This window comes from Cebus imitator, unplaced genomic scaffold, assembly GCF_001604975.1.
Source record: "Cebus imitator isolate Cc_AM_T3 unplaced genomic scaffold, Cebus_imitator-1.0 Scaffold38, whole genome shotgun sequence".
NCBI lineage: Eukaryota > Metazoa > Chordata > Mammalia > Primates > Cebidae > Cebus > Cebus imitator.
This window is the reverse complement of record NW_016107353.1, coordinates 2,200,639-2,210,377: the sequence shown is the minus strand read 5'-3', so window position 1 is coordinate 2,210,377 and position 9,739 is coordinate 2,200,639. Positions and strand designations below refer to the sequence as shown.

The 9,739-nt window shown below is 49.4% G+C and overlaps 1 protein-coding gene across 1 annotated transcript in view; it reads left to right on the top strand.

Moving 5' to 3' along the window:
- The first annotated feature begins 7,755 nt into the window (after window positions 1-7,755).
- PIK3C2B (phosphatidylinositol-4-phosphate 3-kinase catalytic subunit type 2 beta) overlaps window positions 7,756-9,739 on the top strand; it is a 79,621-nt gene continuing 77,637 nt past the window's right edge. The window contains exon 1 of the mRNA XM_017525404.1: window positions 7,756-8,123. The gene's annotated coding sequence lies outside the window, so the exon portion shown is untranslated. The remainder of the gene's footprint in view (window positions 8,124-9,739) is intronic.

The window sequence follows — 9,739 nt, the reverse complement described above, 5'->3', positions numbered from 1 at the left end:
AAAAAAAAAAAAAAAAAAAAAAATTTACTGAGCACCCACCCCATCTCTAACATCCATTCACCTTTCAAAGATATTTGAATATTTTTGAAGAAAGCCTATTGAAAGATTTAAAATAAAATGGTTATAAACACTGCCTTTCAAAATATTAGCTTGGGCTCGAGGCAGTGGCTCATGCCTGTAATCCCAGCACTTTGGGAGGCTCAGGCAAGTGGATCACCTGAGGTTGGAAGTTCAAGACCAGCCTGACCAACATGGAGAAACCCTGTCTCTACTAAAAATACAAAATTAGCCAGGCATGGTGGCACATGCCTGTAATCCCAGCTACTGGGGAGGCTAAGGCAGGAGAATCACTTGAACCTGGGAGGAGAAGGTCGCAGTGAGCCAAGATAGCGCCATTGTACTCCAGCTTGGTCAGGAGAGCAAAACTTCATCTCAAAAATAAAAAACAAAAATTAGCTTGGAGTTGTTTTACAGATTAGTCCCAGCCTAGAGCAGAGCGATAAGAGAATATAACCCAGATAAACAGATTCTATCATCATCTCCTACCATTGATTTCAGCCATTTGCTCCCTGACCAGTAACCTACTTCTTATTAGCACTGAATTTTATTTTTTATTTTTTAATGAGACAGGATCTTACTCTGTCGCCCAGGCTGGCATGCAGTTGCACGATCATAGCTCACTGCAGCCTCCACCTCCTGGACTCAGGTGATCTTCCCACCTCAGCCTCCTAGGTAGCTGGTACTACAGGTACACACTACCAGGCCCAGCTAGTTTTTTGTGTTTTCGTAGAGATGAGGTTTGCCATATTGCCCAGGCTGGTCTTGAACCCCTGGGCCCAAACAATCCACCAGCCTAGGCCTCCGATGGCACCAGGATTACAGGCATGAGCCGTCACGCCTGGTCACCACCGCAATCTTAGACTCTCAAGCTTTTCATTTTCTGGCTCAGTTGCTCTGTCTTCCTGTAAACTAGATCCAGGTCTTCATCCATTCACTTATTGATCAAGAATTCATTGAGCACCAGCTTTGAATCAGGCAATGAATTAGGCCTGGAAATTCAAAGATAAAACAATGGAGATCCCTTGTCTTCAAGGAGCTTACAGTCCATTGCCCTCCTCTTCTGTCCCCTTCCCAATTCAGAAAAAAGTAGACAAGCAGTTATAACACCCCTGATCAGTGTTACAACTCAAATAGCCATTGGGTGTGTCTAGACACTCTTAAGAGGCACTCTAGGGTCACTTTGCAGAGAATTCGTTGTAGGATGTATTAGTTTGTTATTGCTGCTGTAACAAATGACCACAAATTTAATGGATTAATGCAACACAAATTTATTATGCTACAGTTCTGCAGATCAAAAGCCCAACATGGGGTTCACGGGGCTAAAATCAAGGTTCTGCAGGGTCATGTTCCTTCCTGGAGGCTCTCAGGCAGAATCTGTCCTTTGACCTTTCCAGGTTCTAGAGGTCGTTCATACCCTTTGGCTCAGGACCTCCATGCTCTGACTTTCAAGCTTGCATTTTTCTGACTTTTTTTTTTTTTTGAGACGGAGTCTTGCTCTGTCACCAGGCTGGAGTACAGTGGCATGATCTGGGCTCACTGCAACCTCCAACTCCCTGATTCAAGCGATTCTCCTGCCTCAGCCTCCTGAGTAGCTAGGACTGCAGGCACAAGCCACCAGGCCCAGCTAATTTTTGTAGTTTTAGTAGACACAGGGTTTCACCATGTTGGCCAGCATAGTCTTGATCTCCTGACCTCGCGATCCGCTTGCCTCGGCCTCCCAAAGTGCTGGGATTACAGATGTGAGCCACCAAGCCCAGCCTTTCTGACCATTCTCACATCATCACATCTCCCACTGACTTCAACTAGGAAAGATTCCCAGCTTTCCAGGACTGATGTGGTTAGATTGGACCCACCTGGTTAATACAGGCTAATTTTCTACTCCCAAAGGTCTTAACTTAATCACATCCATAAAATCCTTTTGCCACGTAAAATAATGCATTCATAGGTTCCAGGGATTAGTAAGTAGACATTTCCTCCTTTGGGAGACCATTACTCAGTTTGCCATGTAGAGGGACAACACATAAAGGGAAGGGGATAGAGGTGGGGATTGGAGGTAGGAGGCCATTTCCAGGCAGTGGGAAACCATATGGAAAGGCCCTTAGGTAAGAATATTGTGTATTCTAGGAACTGCAGGAAGTTTAGTAAGGCCCAAGTATGAAGTTTATATTGGAATGTGGGAGGCTGTTCATTCAATACACATTTATTGACTACTGTGTGGTAGGTGCCTTTAGGAGATGCAGGAATGCACAAGACAAAGTCCTTGTTCTCTGAAGCTAGATGAAATGCAAGGGCTGACTGTGAGAGAATTCCGAGTTTCCTTAGGAGATTGGACTTTAGGAGTTATACAAAGTCACCCATTAATTCATCTGCCAAAAATTTTTTGAGCACAAGTGCCAGGCATTGTTCTAGGCTCTGAGAATACAGATGTTTCAAAACCAAAGCAAAAATCCCATATCCTACCACTTAGTCGATTTTAAGCAGGGGAAGCAGATGTTTGCTTTGGAAACATCACCCTGGCTGGGCTGCTTGAGAAAAGAGTGGAAGGGGAATAAGACTAGAGGCAGCCCAGTCCCTTTCCTCCCCCTTCTTCAAGATTCACAGCCTTGGGCGGGTCACAGTGGCTCATGCCTGTAATCCTAGCACTTTGGGAGGCTGAGGTGGGGTTGGCGCGGGTGGGGGTAATCATCTGAGGTCAGGAGTTCAAGACCAGCCTGGCCAAGATGGTGAAACCACATCTCTACGAAATATACAAACATTAGCCAGGTCTGTTGGCACTCTTCTGTAGTCCCAGCTACTCAGCAGCTGAGGCAGGAGAATCACTTGAACCCGGAGGCGGAGGTTGCAGTGAGCTAAGATTGCACCACTGCACTCCAGCCTGAGTGACAAGAGCAAGACTCTGTCTCAAAAAAAAAAAAAGATTCTCCTTTGCTCAGCTTCGCTTCCCTCCTTGGACACCTGCTCTTTTGTCAGGAGCCCTCTTTATCCTTCATGCCTCCATTGTACTTGGAAACCTGACCTCATGTTCTACACCTGGGCTTCTAAGCACTGCAGGACAAAATGATGAAAACATTCAGATGTTTTTATTCATAGCCACAACATATTAGAGTATCCAATGCCACCTGTATTCTCAATTCTACTGACAATTCTCCCTCTCTCTCTCCCCTCTTTAACTGTAACCACTTTCTTTAAGTCTTTAGTCCTTTTTTTTTTTTTTTTTTCCTTAAACAAGGTGTGCCTTTGTTACCCAGGCTGGAGTGCAGTGGTGCAATCTCGGCTCACTGCAACCTCCGCCTCCCAGGTTCAAGCAATTCTCCTGTCTCAGCCTCCCGAGTAGCTGGGATTACAGGCATACGCCACTATGGCTAGCTAATTTTTTGTATTTTTAGTAGAGAAAGGGTTTTGCCATGTTGGGCAGGCTGGTTTCGAACTCCCAATCTCAGGTGATCCACTCGCCTTGGCCTCCCAAAGTGCTGGGATTATAGGCATGAGCCACTGTGCCCAGCCAGGCTTTTAACCTCATCTTGACCCTTTCTCTCTCAACAAACTGCTTAGAGACTATCAGGCAGCAGCCAGTCCTCGCAACACCTAGTCTCAAGTTCTAGTCTCTTTACCAGTCTACAAATGCATCTGCTATTGTATAGCCTTCCTCTCAACGTTATCAGAGGCAGCTCCACCCCATATGCCTGGGTCCTATCTCCCTCCTATTCATGATCTTGCTGTCTTTGGTCTTACTCTGCAGCATATGAACATGTTTAAGCCTTTCTCATCCTAAAAAGAAAAAACAAAAATCTCCCCTTTTATCCTGCATTCCCCTCTACCCACTGCCTTATATTTCTTCTTGTCTTAAATTGCCAAGCTTCTAGAAAAAGCATGTCTCTTTTATTCTAGATCCAAGTTCATCCATTCATTTACTGACCAAGAATTTATTGAGCACCAGCTTTGAATCAGGCAATGAATTAGGCCTAGAACCCACTGGAGGCTGGTTTAACTATGATCACTCTCACTCCATGAGCACCAGTGACTTTCTTGCCCATCCAAAGGGATTTTCCAGCCCTATCCTCCTGGAGGTTCCTGCTGCACTTGTTATCCAGTCAATCTCTTTTTTTTTTTTCTGAGATGGAGTTTCGCTCTTGTTACCCAGACTGGAGTGCAATGGCACGATCTCGGCTCACCGCAACCTCCGCCTCCTGGGTTCAAGCAATTCTCCTGCCTCAGCTTCCCGAGTAGCTGGAACTATAGGCACGTGCCACCATGCCCAGCTAATTTTTGTATTTTTAGTAGAGACGGGGTTTCATCTTGTTGACCAGGATGGTCTCGATCTCTTGACCTCATGATCCACCCACCTCAGCCTCCCAAAGTGCTGGGATTATAGGCGTGAGCCACCGCACCCGGCCTCTTTTTTTTTTTTTTTTTTTTGAGACAGAGTCTCACTCTGGCTCCCAAGCTTGAGTGCAGTGGTGTGATCTCAGCTCACTGCAACCTCTGCTTCCTGGGTTCAAGGGATTCTCCTGCCTCAGCCTTCCCAGTAGCTGGGACTACAGGGGTGTGCCACCACACCCGGCTAGTTTTTTTGTATTTTTAGTAAAGACAGGGTTTCACCATGTTGGTCAGGCTGGTCTCAATCTCTTGACCTTGTGATAAGCCTGCCTCGGCCTCCCAAAGTGCTGGGATTACAGGCAAGAGCCACCGCGCCTGGCCTATCCAGTCATTCTCTTCTGAGACTCTGCCACCCTAGCTTCTGACAGTCTGTGGCCTCAGTTTTTCTCTTACCTCTCTGGTTGTTTCTTCTTTCCTCCTTCCGCCACCTGGATGACCACATACAGACTTGTAACTTCACTGACCACCTATAACCTGCAGAATCCAAAGCTGCTATCACTTGTCCACACCCCAATTTGAGTTTAGTTTCGTAGGTTTGCTGCCTACTAGACACCCCCATATAGACACCCCCATTCCACAGACACCGCAAACTCAGCATGTTCAAAATGAAACTCGGCATCCCTCCCCTAACATCTGGGCCCTGTCTTACTAGTTGTCCCTAACTTAGGTAATGGTATCACCTACCAACAATTCCTAAGGCTTCAAATGGGGAGTAATTCTAGAGGCCTCTCTTTCCCTAATTCCCTACGGTTTATATATTATCAAATATTATTGATTTATCTTCATAAGTATCTCTTGTATCTACCCAGTTTTTTTCTTCCCCACTGTCACAGCTCTGGTACAGTTTGAGATTTCCTGATTTCCCACCTGGAATGTAGCCATGGCTTCTCTGTTGAGCTCCCAGGGGGCACTCCTGACCTGTGTTATTAGGTCCTGGCAGAAAGCAAATGGCACATTGCACTTGAGGAGTAATTTGAGGAGAGGTTAAAAAATAAGGAGAGAATTTATAAAAGGTTGAGGGGTATAGGAAAACCACAAGAAATAGTGTACTATCTACTGGGACCAGTAGCAAATCAATGTTTCTACCCCTTAGGCCTGAGAAGTTAAAGGAGGGGAGTGATTATCTGAATCAAGAGAGGGGGATGGGAGAGAGAATCACTTGTGGAAGCTGTGATCTTTGGTTGAGGGTGGCAGCCTGTGCACTGTGACTCCAAAGGGAGGGATCCTGAAGAATAAATGTCCAGTTTTCCCTGACCTCCCTCCCCATTCAATCTCCAGCCATGGCTCCCATTGGCCAACTCCTTGTAGGAAGCCAGAGGGCCAGGAAGATTTGGAGGGGCGTAGGGAAGACATGCAGTGCATCCTCCAAATTCTTCTCTATTATAGGCCAGGAAGTTTTTTACTGGTCACACTACTTCCCAGCTCCATTTGTGCTCAGCAGGTTCTCTGTCACCTGCAAAACCTAAACTTTCTGGTATGCTCCAGTTTCTCTCTCTTTTTTTTTTTTGAGTCCAAGTCTTGCTCTGTAGCCCAGGCTGGAGTGCAGTGGCATGATCCTGACTCACCACAACCTCCACCTCCCAGGTTCCAGCAATTCTCCTGCCTCAGCCTCCAGAGTAGCTGGGATTACAGGCACGCGCCACTGCACCTGGCTAATTTTTTGTATTTTTGGTAGAGACGGGGTTTTACCATGTTGGCCAGGCTGGTCTTGAACTCCCGACCTCAGGTAGTCCGCCTGCCTTGGCCTTCCAAGGTGTTAGGATTACAGGCGTGAGCAACTGCACCCTGGCTTCTCTTTACCCAATTTTTTCCTTATCAAAATGTATGATAAAGCCTGTGATTTGATCCTGCACTCAGCTACCCAGGCCTACTTCCTGGGAGTTCTCACCTTCAGACTCTTCACTCCAGCAGCATGGAACCACCAGTGGCCCCTGCCTGTATCACTCTGTTCTCTCAGGCTTCTGAGCTTGACCTGATGACAGACCTAGAGTAAGCTGTCATAAATATTTGTATGGTGAACAAGTGGTGAATGCATTCATGGACACGTCTTTTAACCCCTGTGGTTCCTGAAATCAGGAATAACATCATATACATTATGATATATGTGCAGAGCTGGCTGCCTTCAGTTAATTATCAAGATGTTTCACTTACATTCTTTCCTTTGATCATTATGAAAGCCCTGCGTGATAGGTGAGGACGCTATTGTTGATGTTCAGAGGGTCAAGTGGACTACTCAGAGTCACACAGCACTGGGTACAGAAGGGAATGTAGGAGCAGAAAGGGGTGAGTAATCCCTTTCCTCCCCATCATAAGAGTCACAGCCGATACTGCTATAAAAGACAAGTTAACAAGAAAGAAGCCTAACAAATGTATTTAATCATAGTTTTACTTGAAAGGCTGAGAACCAGGTGTTAATCTTCATAGCCTGTAGAGAAAGAAAGAAGAAATGAGGGCAGTGGAGGAAAAAACGTTTTCAGGAAAAGGTACTTTGAGATCAGGGATCGTTGGTACAATGCAAACCAAATGCAAACGAGGAGCTGGCCAACTCATGGTTTCTTTTGGGTGGAGCCTTTAGGAAAATTCTTCCAGAGACCAATGCTCGAAGTAAGGTATTTAGAGTAGAAATTTTAAATATTACATATTGTATGAAAGGTTTTTTTTCCCCTACCCTAGTTGGGTTGGAGGATCCTCTGTCTCCCCTCCCCACTTAGGTTGACTGCTATTTTCTGGGTCACAGCTCGGAAGATCCACCTGGGCGAATACAAAAACGAGACTCCCCTTCCAGAGAGGAAGGAAGGAGACAGACGAATGAGACTGAGCGTGTAAAGGCCAGAGACAGCCTCTCTCTACCCCCACCTCACCCTCAAGGTAGGGGCTCCTCGGAACATCGCTACCGTAATTACGGGAGAAATTCTTGAAACGGATAACTGGACCTCAGCACCGTCATTTCTAGCAGAATGATTGCGCTTTCCTCTGACCCAAAGCCAAGGGGTCCCAGCAGGGGAAAGTAACGACCATCCGCAAAAACCCTCACCCAAGTGGGGAGTAGAAATCCTGGCTCTTGGGTTGCAGAGCTCAACTCGACGCTAGCGCGTTTCTCTTCCCCCACGCAATGGCAAGTCGGGAGGGAGTCGGAGGGGAGAGGGGAAGAGGAAAGGAGGAGAGAAGGGGGAAGGGGAGGGGAGAGGCCGAGGGCGGCCCGGGTTCCAGCAGCCGCCCCGCCCTCCGGCTCGCGGCGGATTCGGCGCTGCGGCTGGAGCCGGCGGCCGGGCGGCTGCCTGTCCAGGCTGGGTCTGGCCGAGCCTCGCGTCGCCGTGCAGTGCGCCGGGTGTCCGGGAGATGGCTTCCCCTCTCTCGCCCGCTGCTCCCGCTATTGTCTCACCCGGGGTGGCCTGACTCCGCGAGCTCGCGCACGCTCTCAGCGGAGAGCACCCCTCCCCGCCCCCCAAGCTGGTCCTTGCACCCTTTGCTACCTCTCCCTCTCCCCCTTGGACCCCAGGGTCGGCGCGGAGGCTGGAGAGGGGAGCGGCCCGGGAGCGGGCGGCGTGCGGCCGGCCAGCTCCGCTCGCGCTGGTGCGAAAGGCGCTTGGAGCCGCAGAGCGAGCCCGGGAGGCGCGGAGCGAGCAGCCCACGTCGCCGGGCACAAGACACGTCGGGTGTTGCAGCAGAGCCCGCAGCTAGCGCAGGTAGGACACGCACCCAGCCGGCTGCACCGGCCCCAGGGTCTGCAAAGTGCCCCCAGAGTGGAGGCAGCGGAGGTCAGGAGGCTCTCCCTCCAACATGGCAAGAGCGGAGGTGCAACAATGGAAGCAGCTGAGGGTTCCAGGCGGCGGGCTGAGCGGCGGACGCCGTGGGAGCCTGAGCTCCTGCCGGCCGCGCAGAGCAGGTTGCCCCTCACCCCACCCCACTGCACTCCAGCAGCTTCAGGGCCTCTGGGGCTCCAGGCACCCGCGTCCCCACCCCCTTCTCGCTGAACACACTTCCTGGCTCCCAGCTGCTGGGCGATCTGAACCAGCCAATGCCTTTGGGGTTTGTTTATTTAAGATGAGACATAAAAAAAGCAAAACCTGTCCTGTGATGGGGGTAGTGCCTTCCGTGGATTGGGTGAGAAGTCGGCATCTAGCCTGGGGAATGTGTATATTTCTTAGCCGGGCGGAGGGTAGAACTGCCTTCTCCCTTATAAGGACACTGCAGCAAAAGGAGACTGAAAGCTTGAAAGACGGAGAGGGACCCTCAGGCCTGAGTTCGTGGGTGCTCGGAGAAGGCGCTGCCCTCCTGGCCCATACTTGTCTCTCTTTTTCAGCTCCCGACAGCGGTGACTTTGATGCTGGAGGGAGCAATCGCAGCAGGAAGCGCAAGCAAGGCTGCCAAGCTGGTGTGGGGTGGAGTAGGGTGGGGAGCCCAGGGGCTTGGCAGGCTCCTGGGTTGTGGGAAGAGGTTACCAAATGTATGAGGTTAGTGCACACACCCTAGCTGGCCGATGTTGAAGAGTGTGTGTGAAATCTGCCTTTGCTCTTGCTCCTTCAGGCCTGCCTTCTCTCCCTCTCCACCCTCTTCTGGGGTCTTCGTAGCTTCCCTGCCCCAGTCCTTCCCGTCATGCCTGGGATGGAATCGCTATGCTGTCTCTGGCAGCCCTCTTGGGCTGTTTTTTCTAGACTCTGTTGGAGAGTTTTGTACCCTGGGCTGACTGGTCCCAGCATGGCACCGGATTCTTTAGCAGGCAGCTACCCGGAGTCCAAGAAGTGGGCCAATGCTGCCCCTCCTCCTCACTCTAAACTACCTATTTGGGATATGGCCAGGCAGATGTAAGCAATTTGCACTAAATTCCAACCCTGAATCAGTGCTGAATGAAAACTTACTCTGTTGCTGCATTCGGCCTTGGGAAGGTTTTAGGAAGAGAAATGGCCCAAGAGGTGGCAAATGTTGACCCCAAATACTTCCCTTTCCCCAACTTTAGCTGTGGATCCCAGAGGAGAGAGGCAGTGAGCCTTTGGAATCCCAGCTCCTCCCGAGCCTGGCCGTCCCATCCTGAGGTTGTGTCCATGGAAAAATTAAGTCGAGGCACATTTTATAGCTCTGTTTGGCAGCAGCATCTGAAAAGACAGTGGTTCTGAGCTCGAGCCCTAGACCCAGGCCGTGGCTGCCTCTTCTTTGGCCTTTGGGTGAGCCCAAGGTTTGATTTCCATGGCTCTGAGCTTACTGCTGAGTGTGCATGGGTGTATATGGCTGAATTTGATCAAGCTGTCAGGCCTGGCTGCTTGTCCATTTCCTTCTTTTTTTTTTTTTTTTTTTTTTTTTTTTT